The sequence below is a fragment of the Brienomyrus brachyistius genome, unplaced genomic scaffold (genome assembly GCF_023856365.1).
Source record: "Brienomyrus brachyistius isolate T26 unplaced genomic scaffold, BBRACH_0.4 scaffold37, whole genome shotgun sequence".
NCBI lineage: Eukaryota > Metazoa > Chordata > Actinopteri > Osteoglossiformes > Mormyridae > Brienomyrus > Brienomyrus brachyistius.
Genome location: NW_026042312.1, coordinates 921,020 through 935,620, shown reverse-complemented (window position 1 = coordinate 935,620; position 14,601 = coordinate 921,020). Strand labels below are relative to the sequence as shown.

Here is a 14,601-nt window from a genome sequence, read left to right as displayed (position 1 = left end):
TTCAATAATGCTTCCCAAAAGCTTCTCTCTTTTTCACTAGTTACACTTCATTACACCGAAATCAAGGAAGAATCAAATGTACAAGCCCATTATACAAAATATAAGATGCAAACACATAAAAAATATTTTGTAAAAACATGAAAAACAGATTAATATATATTGTGCAATTTGAAACTTTACATTTAGACCTCACTTAGAAAATGCAGGTGATGACCAGCCCAACCAGCAGTTCTGTCTGGTTGTACAGAATACCTACTCAATTAAATTTTGAGGTCATGACTAAACTAAATTTCAGCTCTGCCTTTAACATCACCAGTTAGATGAAACTGATCATTGCAGAGGGAAATACAGTGAAGCCATGAAATATACTAGATGTAAATATATTAATTTTCACATACACTTGAGCTCAGTGAATTCAAGCATGTCATACACTGTAAAAAAAAAAATCCACCAAAAAATGGAAAATGTACTGGCAGAAAATTACCAGCACATTTTCCGTTACGTTAATGGACTCTTCCTTCAATTTACAAATATTGTAAATTCAGTTTTCCACAGTTTCTTAAATGATAGTTTATTTTCATTTTTAATTCTTCATTCTGCCAATGCAAATTTATTTCTTTAATAAACGGTGTTCGTAAAAGTACAACAAGTAATTTGAGAATATAGTGATTCACTACATTGATTATTTTTCATAACTCAATGGCCCATAAACATACAGTTATCCATCTGAAGCTGGATTTAAACCAGCAAACTTTGGATTACAAGCCCAAATACTTGAGCTACTGAGCCACACACTTACACTGACTCAGCTTAAGTTGCAGAGACACAGTGGATGTTTTGATTTAATAATTCAAAAATTCAAAAATACTTCAACATTTAAAATGGTTCATGATTTTCAGGAGCGGTGCAGTGGTTAGCATTGTTGCATTACAGAACGGCAAAGGACCCCTCACTAACAGGAACCTAAAACACACAAACACTTGGGAACACTTCAAATGCGTGATCTGACTCTGCAAGGGGAGAACATGTTCATGTGGAGTCTTGGCTTTTCACAATGTTTCATTCCTGCTTATAGCTAAGGTTTTTTTTAGCCGTCGTCACTCTAAGGTTGCCCATTAATGGTTTGGAATTGGGAATGTAAAGCTGTTTTGTTAGCATGTCTGCCTTACAATTCCTTTACTGTAAGTCGAGGCCTGCTGGAGCTCAATTCTGCTTCATGGCACTTGTATTTACTCTTTATTTTGCATTACATTATGTGTGAGACTAACCCCTTTCTCTACCTCTCCATTCCTCCTGTTGAGCTCCATACACAACTAGTGGAGAAAAGGGGTGCTTGGAGGGGAGACGATATCTCTGGATGCCCACTTAAGAAATATCTGCGTTACCTTCCAATACACCTTCCAAACTTAAGTGGATTGAACATGGGTGCTGTTGAATTAATAAAAAAATGCTCTGTATTAAAAATTATTTTGTTTATATAACATAAAATTGAACTATAAACATGAAATTTAAATCTGTTGAGTTTATATATTGACAAAATAATAATTCTGAATTTTGAACCCTCATTGAACAAAATTAAACTTAATATGGACAAATGGAAAGCATTGAAATTATCCTTATGGGGGGAAAGTTAATGTTACTAAAATGGTTGTGGTGCCTCAAGTTAATTATCTCTCTATGATGCTTCCATTTAATATTCCGCAAAGGATATTTAAGCAGTACGAGAGTATAGTAAAAGATTTTTGTTGGGAAAGAAAAAACCTAGGATTAAAATTACTTTGCCCAGAGACAAGGGAGGTCTAGGATTGCCAGATGTTAGATTATATAGCATGTCATTTGAAATAGCCAAACTCTACTATCACTGGAAGAATGTGAATTCTGATGTGGATTGGATAGCTATTGAGAGCGATTTGGCTTCACTATTTCAACCTCTGCACATTCTGTGACAATGGGGGGACAATATAAGAAACACAAACCCGATAATATCTTTTTTGAGGAATGTATGGATCAAAATACATAAGAAGCTTAAAGTATCACATTACATGCAGCCATATTCCTCAATTTGGCACAATCCTGAAATACAAATAGGAAAAAGTATGGAAACAATGGCAACCCAAAGGGGTGAAAACTCTTTGGGATTTATTCGGAAATGGGATGTTTATGTCATAATCAGATGTAAAGAGTAAGTATGATGTAGAAGGAGGAGGGAGTTTTTGGAAGTTTTTGCAACTGAGGCATTGAGTCACGAGTGTTAAAATAGAGAAGATGAATGGTCAAGAATACTTTCTAGAGTGGGGAAATATTATAGGGAAGTAAAAGGTAAATTTATTCAGTATAAAATTATACACAGATAGTACTGGACACCAGTTAGACTAAATAGAACTGGACTAATTAATACAGATCAGTGTTGGAATTTTAGAAGGCAGGTGGGGGCTTATTTACACAAGCTGTGGCAGTGCTCTCAGGTATATCCATTTTGGGGTAGAGTTCTTGGTCTCCTGGACAAATGGCTAGGCTTTACTTTACCCCGCAAACCCGACTCTGTCTGCTAGGAGATAGAGTGGAATTGCCAAAGGTGAATAATAAACAGTTTAAGGCTGTGATGGTGGGACTCATAACTGCCATGAGGGTAATATTAAGGCATTTGAAATCCTGAATAATCCCTAATATATAGAAATGGACCGATGAGATGATTAAGGCAGCTTCATATGAAAAAATGTTGGACAGACTAAATGGGGAAAAAGATATGATGAAAATGTGGGAACGTTTCTAGGGCCATGTTTTTGAAGGATAAATGGCTGGGAGGTTGAACTAGTGATTGATCATATTGTTTTATAAATGTGAATGGCTGAAGTGCTGTAACTTTTGGTTTGAAAAACAAGAAAAATTTGAATTACAAAATAAAATATTTTTGGATAGTAATTTCATGTAACCATTTCTCTTAAAATTAATTACATCCAACTGTACATTTTTTAGTGTAGGTAGGTAGATGGATCAATAAAATTAAATAATGATTACAAATCACAAATAACTATTACAGTCATGGCCAAAAATATTGGCACCCCTGCATTTATGTCAAAAAACACACCCCTTCTTCCAGAAAATTGTTGCAATTACAGATGCTTTGGCATTGTCATATTAATTTCTCTTGTTGGCAATTGAAGAAAACAAAAAGAGGAAGAAGGAAAAACACAAATCGGAGAAATTCCACGCCAAAGGGCACCTGCCCTTCTCATATTGTCTCAAAAAAAGCCCCAGAGAGCAAGTCAGAGTGCTAAGAATTATAGCGCCAACAAGCCCATGGCCCCTTTTCATGTAAAACTTCGTACATGAGGATGTTTGTGCAGTTTAGTGCCTCGGCTCCTGTAAATCATATAAGCACACCCACCACACCCCCAGGAGCATTCCGCGTGCCCCCACCTGCCAACCTGCCTGTCCCCCCCAGCCCACAGGCCGTCTGTTGTTCTGAAATTTATCCACATGACTCCTGACCAAGTCTAAGGTAAATCAGATTCCATCTATTAGAAATGAAATTTTCAGTAAAATACAAATTTTTCCCCCAATCTGTGAGACAGTGCAGAATTTTTGGAGTCGGTCCTAACTCTGTCTTGAATATGTACCCAGCAGGCACCTAGGACTCGTATCTCCCTCTGAGAATCTGAGGCGCTCAGCAGCAGAAATTCTCCATCCTAGATGAGCCTGCAAAGTTCTGTAGAAGTTAAATATACTTTAGTCAAATGAGAGACTAACCTGTTGTCAGGCAGGGGAAGCTTGAACAAGGCCTTCATTCATGACAGCTCCACTTGGCTTTTTGACGAATCCCCATTTAGATGCAGCACGTCAGAGACTGAAGAGCAGGATGAAGGCTGTAAGTACAGTTTGCTGTGGATTATGACAGTGTTTAAATCTAATAATGGATGAGACAATTTACTTAAAGCATGATATAGTTCATATTGCTCTTCAGGCTTCGTGATAAAATATTAAAATTATGGAGTACAAAGTTGTACATGCAAAGAAAACAATGCAGAGCGGCAGGGCGCCTGGCCCAGAGGGTCTTCACATAGAATTCTACAAAGGCTATTTTTTCCTGTTAGATTTACAGCTTTGGTTGTCTTGCCCTTTAAAGAAATTCTCTCAAGAAAGAAGTTGCCTCTTACCATGTCACAAGCAATTAGTTTCACCCAAAAAGGAGGAGGACCCCTCTCTGCTCCCCGTGTTAGTAGGTTCTCCCCGACTCCTCCTGCTTATTCCTTCCTCCCTCCCTCCTATTTGCGCTCTCCTCCTCCTCTTGGGTTCTATTCATGTCTTTTGGTTCAGCAATAAAACCCACAAGGCTGCCCTTGGATTGTCCCTCTTCCCATCGTGACATATTATGTATTACATGATTATGAAGTGATTTGATTATTATACAATAGTCAATTAACCACTTTGTTTCTTCAACTTGTCTTTCTTCTGAATCATCAGATATATGTCGTAGCTGGTAATTTGTTACACTCTGCTGTCAGTGCCAGTGTAGCCTAGATACAACCAGTCGTATGTTTCGGTCATGCTGATGTTTGAACAATTTTTAGGAACAGATTTTCATAATGTTTTCTCATATATGTGGTGTGATAATTGAGCATGACCCCACTGTTGCTGTGCTTGGTGCTCCTGTCATGATCTGTAATCTCTTATTTTTTCATGTCTCCTCCCACTCATGCCAGCAGAGGTCGCTGCTGGCCCTTTGTAACCCTCCTAATTCTCCAGTATCCCATTATAGTTCTCCATCCTAACCCTGTACACCTGTTTTGTCGCTGATTAGTGTGCTGTGTATAAATATGTCTGCCCTCACTGCGTTCCCCAGCTCAGTCATTGCTGTTCCATGTGTAGTCTGTGTTTCCTTAAAGTCCACGTCTGTCTCAAAGCGGCTGCATTTGAGTCGAGTCTCACCCGATGCTCGCATCTCCTCGCAGAAAAACAATACACCGCCTCACAGGCCAGAGCCACAGCCTTCTCCTCTCTGCTGGGTGGAAGAACAACTCTCACGCAGTGGAAGTCCTCCAGACCCCCTGCCTTCAGACAATAGATTAAAGATGTGTTTTCTATGTTACCTACTGAAAATCTGAGATACAGCAGAGGCAAATGTAGGAAGAGCTTTCATGCTGTCTGGTCTCTTTTCACTGAAAATGTGGAGGGCCTGTATGTCACTTGGAAGATATTATTTAATCCCTTATATTACAAACCAAAGAATATTGCACTACACCATTACTAGGCTACACAAAGTTATTTTAACAACCACTGAATGGAAAAAGGTCAGTGCTGAATATATATAGCTGTGGAGCAGCAGCAGGCTTTGCTGGGCCGGAAATGCAAGCAGCATTGTCCACATTACCACTCTCTGTACTTGGATTGACCGAATGCTCAGACCGTAGGAAAAGAATTAATACTTTTTATTGATCCCAATCAAGATATTTTCGTTTTGCCTCCCCCAACTTGCTCAGAGTGAGCTGGCCGTGACGGGCAGCCAGTCATAGTGGCACCCAGGGAGCTGGGGGCCTTGCTGAAGGACCCACAGATGTGCCCAGGCTGGGCTAAAGTGGACTATTTTCTGATCACAGGCTTAGCACACTGAGCTACACACTGCCCCTAAATTTATATTTATATGTAACCTGTGTGTGTATGTGTAACCTAGATTTGCCCTGTATGTAAATCTAATCCAGGCTTTGATCCTACACCTACTATAATTATAAGTACCTCACTATACCTATATCTAACACTGCCATTCATCACCAGTGTTACATGTCAGGGCTTCGCTGCAATAGATCCCTCAGTGCTGCAGGTTATTACTGTGACTTTGCACACACACACGTTGCTGCTTCCTCAGCCAGTGTCACATACACTTTATTACACACAGACCTCAGTAATCTCTGCTACACTCACACCTGCTCACTTTACATCCATGGTTAAATTCTCCTAATGGAATTTATCTTAGTGTCTTTATTCTATTTTATTTTAATTGTTACCATATTATTCATTGTATTGTTCTTTCGATTTTATTTCTATTTTATTATTGCTAATACACCGGATCTGAGTGCCTCATTTTGTTCCCTTCATGTAGAACACGTTTTGTAATGACAATAAAACATCCTTATCCTTATCTAAATCACACTGTCTAACTACTAACCTGTTTAAATAATATAATTGGATTTCAAAGGTTAATAGTCACTCAATTACCCCCTCAGCCCAACAGTACCACAAACACCCAACATGCACGGAAATTTTCTCCTAAGTTGTTTTCCCTGCCTGGAACAATACCACAGCAGTCACATGGACTAATGTTTTAAAACATTTTGGAAACCTTGCATTGAAACTTGAGGTCTTTAGAAGGGATCAGTCCTGGGTGGCAAAGTTGCCATCACAAAGGTTTTTGATTAAGGGATTCATGATGCCAGGTAGCCATATTTCACAAGCTGGTGGGCTGTGCCACTGATGCCTTTGCTTGGGTTTTATATGTCTGTCCTGGTTTGTGTTCTTGCCACTTCAGGTTCCCTGGTTTTGGTCTACATTCCTCGGTCCTCTGCTGTGGAGTCTACCTTCTGCTTCACCTCATTCTGGAGCCGCCCATCCAGTCAGCGGCCCATGTCCCCCTGGTTCCCTGTTTCCTGAGGTTAGTCTGCTAGTCTCCGGGGCCAGGGGGCAGAAATCTGCCATGTTGGATGGGTGGCCCAGGTTGGGGTGCTCCATCATAGACTGGTACATGAAGGATTATAAATGGTTTTTAACCAGTATGTACCGAGTGTGCGTCGTGACGAAAAGAATGTCATGGGAACATTTAGGACTGACTGCAGTATTAGTTCAAAGCATGATTGTGTTTTTCTTAATTTTTATTGATTTATTTTTGGATTATTATTTTTTTTTAAGTAACTTGATTCCGTTAAAAGGGGTTTGTCCATTTGCTTTAGCAGAAGTTCTTGTAAGTAGTTCACCTTCCCTTTTCATAGTCTAGTCTTTGCCAAGTTTTATGCTTATTTCCCCTGGTTAAGTTAATCTGACTTGTGTGTTTAGGAGGGTCATACAGGCTTTTTGTTTGTAATGGAAGCACAGGGTCTGTACTTGCAGCTTATTTGCCATGCTAATGGAAGCATTTTACCTTCCTCTCTAATCTCTTTTTTTCTTGGCTCTCACTGCAGTCTCCTCTATGCCAGGGTTTCCCAACCCAGTCCTTGGACCCCACTGCAAAGATCCACAGTTTTGCTCTGTCCAAGCTCTCAGCACAGCAGTAAAAGGTGACTGTTTGGTTCATGCATGCAGGGATCTGGGACAGAGCAAAAATGTGGAGCTGTCTGGTGTGCTGAGGAATAAGTTTAGAAATGCTGCTGTATGAAGTATTAAACCATTTGACCGGTTGGATAAATGTTAAAATGTTTTCTCAAAATATAAAAAGAGATAATCTTCTGTTTTGCGTCTCATTACAAGCAAACTTGTTTTTTGTTTTTATGTCACTCTAGTATTTGATATCTAATTTTCAGTCTTCTGGCAATATAATCTGGTGAATGGGGAAAGACTTCCAGCAGGGGCTCCGGTTTCCTCCCACAGTCCAAAAGTGTGCAGGGTAGGTTAATTGGCAAATCTGAGTTGTGAGTGTTTGCGCCCTGCAGAGTGTTGACTCCTGCCCAGGGTTGGTTCCTGCCTACGCCTGTTGTTCCAAGGACAGGCTCCGGTCCCCCCCGCGACCTCAGTTTGGCTTGCTGTCTCCCTGCTTGGTTTTCTTTGGTTTACGTCTTCACTAGCCCCCTCGTTGCTTTGACTTGTGTGTAAGTTATGTATGTGTGATTGTATTGCTGCATAGGGAGTGACTGCTATTTTGTTTTGCAAGTGTGTGTTGGACTCTGTTTATTTGGTTAGGGAGTGAGGTGGAGTGTTTGTCTTTTGGTTTCCTTTTCTTTTGCACTTAGGTGAGATTAGCTGTGGGTCGCACTTGATAGTTGGGGATTTTGTTTGTTATTTTGGCTGTGGTCACTCCCAAAGTCTTTTGCACAGGGTTATTTGTTCAGTGTTATTATACATGAAAAAAAAATGAAAATACAAAAAATATCCCTTTGCCCACTGGTGTTCCCTTCTTGCCCTCACCCTGTTTGTCCCTTTATCCCATTCCCCTTTCCCGTGAATACTGTTACACTCCAACCCTAGACAGGATATCATAACAGCATCTTACCTATTGTTTTAAAAGAGATGAGGGATATTATTCATCGACCTTTTACTTTGCTATTTCAGAAATCCGTATCTGCCGGTGTGGTACCTTCTGACTGGAAGTATACACTGTAAAAAAAGGCAATTTTTTTTCACAGTTTTAAACCATTTTATATCAGCCATTTTGACTACAGTATAATTATTTTTTTCCTCTTATGTTAAATGACAGTAAAGGTTTATCAAAACTACATTGCATAAACATATTTTTACGCAGTTTGTAAAATAAAAGAAATCCCTTCAGTGAAACTGGTCAGTTTCTTTTCTGTATTTTTACAGAAATTAAACTTATGGTGATATGCAGGGGCAGCATGGTGGTGCAGTGGTTTGCACTGTTGCCTTGCACCTCTGAGAACCGGGTTCGAGACTCTGCCTGGGTCACATGTGTGTGGAGTTTGCATATTCTCCCAATGTCGTCGTGGGGTTTCCTCCGGGTTCTCCGGTTTCCCCCCCACAGTCCAAAAACATGCTGAGGCTGATTGGAGTTGCAAAATTGCCCGTAGGTGTGCATGTGTGAGTGAATGGTGTGTGAGTGTGCCCTGCGATGGGCTGGCCCCCCATCCTGGGTTGTTCCCTGCCTCGTGCCCATTGCTTCCGGGATAGGCTCCGGACCCCCCGCGAGCCAATAGGATAAGCGGTTTGGAAAATGGATGGATGGATGGATGGATGGATGGATGGTCATATGCTTTATCTGTAAAATTTTAATGGTTTTATTGTACCAACATGTGTTTTAGTAAATCGAAGGCACAACAGCTGTTTTCAATAATTTTGCTTTCATTAACTTTAATTTTACATTCAGTGTACATAAAATGTACATTGTTTTACTGTCATAAACCAGATATCCACCATAATTGTACTGTGTTGTTGGATATATACGAAATGGTTTGCATAGATCTAAGGTTATAAACATTAAAAAAACTTAAAATTAGAAAATATAGACCCTATATTATAGGGAATATGCGAGTCATCAAATTGATATTGTAACGAACCCAAACTACAGTAGCGTCAGAGGCTGTAAACGGAGAACAGATCACCACCAGACTGCAGCTACAATTACAAAGATAATTTTATTCAGTACAATTCATGCAGCGACCCATCGGGTCGGATCTGGATTCACAAAGAGTTCGGTCCCTCTTTCTCCCCGTAGCACACCACCCCTTTTTAAGCGTGTGTTATTAACCCACGCTACCACGCAGTAAATCCCGCACCACACAACATCCCCATTAGGGCACGGCACACCAATACCACTGCAATGCACAGTAATCCCCACACTTCGGGCACAGGCAAGCGTTACGGGACCAGAACCGCCTCTATAGTCCTGTCCCGACCCTAAGCGGTTACACTGCGCATTTAAAACACACAGAACACACATACAATAAAGACATAGTTAAAACAGAACGCCCCCTCCCCCCCAGGGATCAGGACCCTCCCCCGGGGAAGGAACAATCACACTGGTCCGTCACCTAGAACGTCCCACGGAAAGGGAATTCCCCCCCCCCACCGCCAATCCGTCCCTATGAGGGTGCCGCTACTCCCGTCTATCAACCACCCCGTCTAAGCAGTGGTCATAGCCTCCTACCCCCACTGTCCTGACTGCCCTCGCCCTACCGCACCGGGAACTGTCCCTACAGCCCACTCTCTGGCTTCACAGCCAGCAGCCCTAAACGGCATACGAGCGGCACCTCCCTCCCGGACCCCACCCGTACGGTGCCTACCAGACCAAATCTCCCTAACGCGCCTCCCACTCCCTCTCTTAACCCCAGATCCCTCACAACCCAGGTGTGGCCACTTAATTAACTATTACCTTCCACGCCCATCCCTCACACCCCACACATCATCATTACTCTCCCCCACCCTTAGGGCAGACTCGTCCTTGAGTCACAACATTTCATAGTCCTTGGACCATGTTGGTGGCCTCCTCTGACGTCCCAGACGAGTCTTCTGAACTGGAGCCCCTTCCCTCCGTTCTTGTTCCTTGGCCCCATGCATAGCAGCAGGCCCATCGCTGTGTGGCTCTGGAGGGACCTTACGGGCTCGGCTCCGCCAGGTTCAGGTAGGCTGGTCCCCTTCCCCCTGCTGCCCTGGTCCAATTTCACTTGCCTCTTCTGGCTGATTCGCTGCCATTGCCCACACTTCTAGCCCTGGCACCCCCCCCTCCATCTCGCCACCCTTTTCTACTAAGGGCCGTGGTTGCGGATAGCCACCACCAGGGGGGGAATCTCTTAGCTCAGGCAGGGTACCAACAGGCATCACTTGGTCTCTGCCCTCCTGATTGGCAGCCTCTGTTACAGTAGAGAGAAATGGTTTAAGTCGATTAAAATGCACCACCACCTCACTTCCCCCTTCCACTGGTACCACTCGATACAATACCTCCGTTATCCTTTCCACCACCTTATATGGACCCTTAAACCTCCTCTGTAACTTTGGACATAACCCCCGTCTTCTAGCCTTCCTCCAAACCCATACCAGTTCCCCCTCTGAATAGTACTTGACTTGCGCTCTAAAGTCATACGCTTGCTTCTGCTTACCCGAAGCTCTTGCCTGATGACGTTTCACTGCTCCCACTGGCGCACAGCTTCCACTTTAGCCGGATCAGCTTTCACACCCCTAGCCGATATTATATGGCCCAAATACTGCACTTCTGTGGCAAACAAGTTACAGTTCGCCGGTTTAACCTTCAGATTAGCCTGACGCAATTTCGTTATAACCTCATCCACATGGTCCAGATGTTCTTGAAAGGTACGGCCAAATATTATTGTATCGTCTAAGTACACCAAACAAGTAGTCCACTGAAGACTCGCCAACTCTAAATCCATGAGACGTTGAAAAGTTCTCAGACTGTTACACAGGCCAAAACTCAGCACATTAAATTGGAAAAGGCCTGACGAGTGATAAACGCCGTCTTATGCTTATCTTTTGGATCCACCTCGACTTGCCAGTACCCACTGGCTAAATCCAATGTAGAAAACCAGCAAGCCTTGCTCAAACTACCCAACGCATCATCAATTCGGGGTAAGGGGTACGTGTCTTTACGGGTAACATCATTCAATTTGCGATAATCAACGCAAAACCGAAGGCCACCATCTCGCTTCCGTACCAGAACCACCGGCGCTGCCCAAGGGCTATTCGAGGGCTGAATGATGTTATTCTCCAGCATCTGCTTTAAGTGACCAGATACTTCCTCCTGCAAATGGAGGGGGACACGGCGGGGAGGCAACTTTACCGGCTTCGCCTCACCAGTATCAATGTTATACAACATCAGGCGAGTTCTCCCCAAATCTCCCTCTCCGGCACTAAATACAGACAAATTCTTCTGCAACGCGGTATAAATACCAGTCATATCAGATGAGGCAAACCCCTTCTGGTGCAATCAAAATATGTTACAAGCCTATCGACTGTCCAGGGCACAACAGAATCCTCCTCATCCTCACCCAGGTCTACATTCTCTGCTTTCCGACTCACCTCAATACCCGTATGCAAGGTACCTACCCTCATCCCCCCATCATTATATTACACTGGCTAGATGCCGAAAAACTAGCTCTATTCCAATCACTACTATCACCAGGTTCAAAACACCTTGCAATAGCCGCTTTTAACAACCCATAATTAGTTTTAGCCTCACTCGGCATCCCACTATACATCTCTCTAGCACGGCCAGACACCAGCAAAGACTTAAACTTAATTTTCAGAGACTCATCCCACCTGTTTACCTCAGGCGAATAAAATTATTCCGACCAGTCAGACCACTCACGCCCCACACCATTAAAAGTTTCCGGTATAAATATTGGGTGAGCAGGGGGGGCCACCGGGAGATTGAGAAAACACTCTCTACACGTATAACAGGACAATCAGCGCCCTCATAATTAGGAGATTGTACACTATCCTCCACCTCCGATATGTTAAAGCTAATTCTAGGTTTCTAAACGGGAAAACCACAAAGGAAAGAAATGATCCCACCGCTGCCACCAGTCAGACCTACAGTGTGAGGTGTAGAGCTGGGTGGCGTTCGATGCCATTGGCTTTAGATAAACTGAACTGTCAGCGCTGTCACTCTAGCTTCACCATCCCTTGTGGAACTGGAGTGCTGACATTTCAGGGACTCCCCATGCCTGCATTCCCACTTGCCTCTCCCTCCTACTTATGCTGCCATTGCCATATCTGCCGGAGCTTGCACTTTGCACTTCATATTGCACTCACCTAACTGTTAGCACTGCCTATAGTCTCCCCTATACTTTGACTAATTGCACATTTTATTTCCCCAACTCCTCCTGGGGTGTGCTGCCTGGAGACCTCAATCTATCAAGATTTTCAGCACACCCTGCTACATGTGACATGTACCCATGACGTCCTTGCATCCAGCTCGCGTTCTGCCTGTGCCATCTTCCATGTATGACCCGCTGCCTAATTACTTCTGGTTGCCTGGCGATTGGAAGGAGAGTCGGCACGGGCTTGTCATCACCTCCCTGCTCCCCGGTTGTGCCTCAAATCCTATGATTTGGACAATGTGACTTGGCACTTAGCCATCTCTTCTATTCGACTCTCCCTGCCGGCCCCTGGAGGTTGGGCTCCCCCTTTGAGTCTGGTCCCTCCCAAGGTTTCTTCCTTCTAGAGAGTTTTTCCTTGCCACTGTCACCTATGTCTTACTCACTGGGGGCTTTGGGTGGGGATGCTGTAAAGCGCTTTGAGACAATGTATTGTTGGGATAACGCGTCATACAAAAATAAATTTGTTGTTTTTCTGTTTTAAAACCAAATGGGAAAACCGTAAAATCACCTTTTTTTGTTTCTTTTCTATGAGTAAATTCAGATCTAACAGATACCAGAGATGTAAGATACAGCCTAATGTGAACTTTATCTTAATTTTACAACATTAACAGTCCCAGTCATAAGCTTGGAAACACCCACCCTTAGAATGGTGTATTTTTGTAATATTTTCTACATTTTAGGATAAAATATGAAGCCTGATTTTTTGTTTTCTGCTTTTCGCTTTTTCCCCTTCTGACAGAAAAACCAAAAAACGTTGCTGTTGTTTAGTTTTCCTGATTTCGTTTTGGACTGGAAAACCCAAGGACAAACGATACATGGACTTTTTGCATTTGTTTGGCTTTAATGTGTTTGATATAAACCTAGAGTTGAGAACCTACAGATGTGTGTGTTTGTATGAGTAATCCATCCATCCATCCATCCATTTTCCAAACCGCTTATCCTACTGGGTCGCGGGGGGTCCGGAGCCTATCCCGGAAGCAATGGGCACGAGGCAAGGAACAACCCAGGATGTGGGACCAGCCCATCGCAGGGCACATTCACATACCAGTCGGGCAATTTACCAACTCCAATTAGCCTCAGCATGTTTTTGGGCTGTGGGGGGAAACCGGAGTACCCGGAGGAAACCCCACGACGACATGGGGAGAACATGCAAACTCCACACACATGTGACCCAGGCGGAGACTCGAATCCGGGTCCCAGAGGTGTGAGGCAACAGTGCTAACCACTGCACCACCATGTCACCTGTTGTATGAGTAATGTAATGTAAAAATTAAATTCTATTTTATGTCCAGTACAAAAGGGAAGCATATCACACAGGTAAAACACCCACATTTAAAAAATGTTTTCATGAAAGTCTGTAACAGTAGAGTGAAGGAACTGACCAGTGGCTGGGCTACTGATATATGGTATGATGATGACCATTGAATGTTTCTCAACTTTTTAACCCTAAAAAAACACACCACTTCCAGAGATGATGATATATATATTATTTATTTAAAATGTAATGTTTCCTGGGGGCTGGGGAGGACACCTGCAGGAGAGAGACAGATATTGATCATGTAAACATCCTTCAGCAGTGCAGTAGTCATACTTCACATTTTTTTTTGGGATTGTTGGGGGGGGGGGGGGGGCACATGCAGCCATGGTACCTAAGCTCTGCTCAAGTGAGATCTGAGTTACAGGGAAAGGTCCATAGACCTTGTTTATATGCTGCTGTTCCACAGACTTCCAGTAGGGGCTCCATGTGAGGAAAGAGCGAGGGCTATGCTCTCTCTCAAGTACACACAGAGTCACAGAGTAGGTCAAAGAAGCGAAAACAAAGTACCATACCTGAGTTGTTGTCACTGAACACGAAGTCCCGGTTTGCTCCAAACTACAGGTGAGAAAGGCCCTCCTCTAAATTGGCCTCTCTCATGCGGGACGGGGGCCGTAAGGTGGCGTGGACCTCAGGAGCAGCGTGCAGCAGTATGAGCAGCCATGCCTGTGCCAGCAGCACCACTGCCTGTACCCGGTTGTCCCATGTTGGGGACAGGCCAAGCGCCGCGTTGCCATACAGGCAGAAGGTGATCCAGGCCACCCACAGCAGGACTGAGGCCAGGCAGGTGATAAG

The 14,601-nt window shown here is 43.3% G+C and overlaps 3 protein-coding genes across 4 annotated transcripts in view; 2 read left to right on the top strand and 1 right to left on the bottom strand.

Annotated features, from left to right (window-relative positions):
- The window catches only part of LOC125722235 (NACHT, LRR and PYD domains-containing protein 12-like), a 142,790-nt gene that overhangs the window by 92,662 nt on the left and 35,527 nt on the right, over window positions 1–14,601 (top strand). The window lies entirely within an intron of this gene.
- The window catches only part of LOC125722251 (uncharacterized), a 181,044-nt gene that overhangs the window by 143,998 nt on the left and 22,445 nt on the right, over window positions 1–14,601 (bottom strand). The window lies entirely within an intron of this gene.
- LOC125722253 (cytohesin-2-like) overlaps window positions 6,511–14,601 on the top strand; it is a 240,366-nt gene continuing 232,275 nt past the window's right edge. The window contains exon 1 of the mRNA XM_048998466.1: window positions 6,511–6,646. The gene's annotated coding sequence lies outside the window, so the exon portion shown is untranslated. The remainder of the gene's footprint in view (window positions 6,647–14,601) is intronic.